Source organism: Physeter macrocephalus, chromosome 21, assembly GCF_002837175.3.
Source record: "Physeter macrocephalus isolate SW-GA chromosome 21, ASM283717v5, whole genome shotgun sequence".
Classification (NCBI taxonomy): domain Eukaryota; kingdom Metazoa; phylum Chordata; class Mammalia; order Artiodactyla; family Physeteridae; genus Physeter; species Physeter macrocephalus.
The window spans coordinates 11,053,656-11,055,182 of NC_041234.1; the positions used below are offsets into that span (position 1 = coordinate 11,053,656).

General features: G+C 35.4%; 1 pseudogene; it reads right to left on the bottom strand.

The window, feature by feature from the left end:
• Positions 1-703: 703 nt before the first annotated feature.
• On the bottom strand, positions 704-1,121 carry LOC102992438 (small nuclear ribonucleoprotein E-like; annotated as a pseudogene).
• Positions 1,122-1,527: the final 406 nt, after the last annotated feature.

The following is a 1,527-nucleotide window of genomic DNA, read 5'->3' on the forward strand; positions in this document are numbered from 1 at the left end:
AAAATAGCTATAAGACAAACAGGTTTTTTACATTTTACAGGAAAATTAAATGATATGGTTTATGTCAATCTGCAATTTTTCCCACTCAATTTGTATTGAAGCTATTGTCATTCTGTAGTATGAAATATATCTCATTTATGTACAGGGGTACAGTGATCTAAGATATCTAAATGCAAGTCTTGAGCAACTTCTATGCTAGTTGTCATTTAAGTAGTTTATTGTTTTAAGCTTTTAGAAAAATATTGTTAGGAAGACTCTTGTATATGCCTCTTGGTGCACTTGTACAATGATTTCTTTAAGATAATATTATGTGCCATCACTGTGTTATGTGAGAAAGGCGTTATTATTATCTTTTCTTTGCACTGAAGGTAAAAAGTGACTTGTCTAAGTTCACACAGCTAGTAAGTGCTAGATCTGGGAGTTTCACACATCCTATCTAGCATCAGGATCAGTGTTCTTCATAACTACTCTTTATTCCTTGCTTATAAACAAAATAACTACTGGATCAAACTGTATTCACATTTAAATTTTAATATATGCTGTCCATTTGCCTCCAGAAAGGCAACAGTCATTTACATCTACACTAAGAGGGACATTTTAATTGATATTTCCCTGGCATATCCTTCCAAAGGTGGAAATTGTTTGTTTGTCTGTTCTTAGAAGGAAACAATGTAAATATTTTAATAAAAACAATCCCACAGCATTTATTGTCATCTGGTAATAACATAAAGGTGATCAAAACAATATGAATAAATGCTTTAGAACTACACTTCTAACAAAGGACACCTAAAAAAACTGTACTGCTTTCTCAACAATTTCTCACTTCATTGATCATTTCTAGTTGGAGACATTTTGGAGCAGAGTAATGTTATCTCCTTTTAGCATGATCTGACTCAGTTGTTTTCTTGACTTTTAGAATGAATCTCTTCTGCATCATCTAATACGAGGTTCATATACCCATCAAAACCAATGATACAGCCCTCTATCCGCATATTCACTTGCTCATAAAGCCACACCTGAATCCGAGATCTATTTTGCAAGTATCTGAAGATGAGATTGATGGGCTGCACCATCACCTTCTGCACCTTCTGCACCTTCTGGCCCTGGCCCCGGTATGCCATGGTGGAAGCTCCCAAAGACCTCACTATCCTGCACACCCTGGAAATTGGTTTTAAGTAAAATAGTAATGGAGAACTCAATATAGTTCTTCAGTTACTGATGATGATTAGAACCTGTGCCTTAACGCTATTGTGAGAGAAGGCTGAGTAGGTATTGCCTCTGGAGGAACAGATTGTAGTGTCCTATAAAGCGAACATGAATGCGTTCATTCTCACCCACCACACATCTCTTTAACTATGCTTTTATGACTTTATAACAGTTTGAATAAACTATCTGGGTACTTCTGTATTCTCATTTGTCCTGCTTCTGGTATAGGAAATAGAAGGATGAGCAGTCTCTCACAGACTGAAAAGATAATTCTGTTGTCATAGATGTATATATTTTGTTGTAATATATATGTGAGTGACT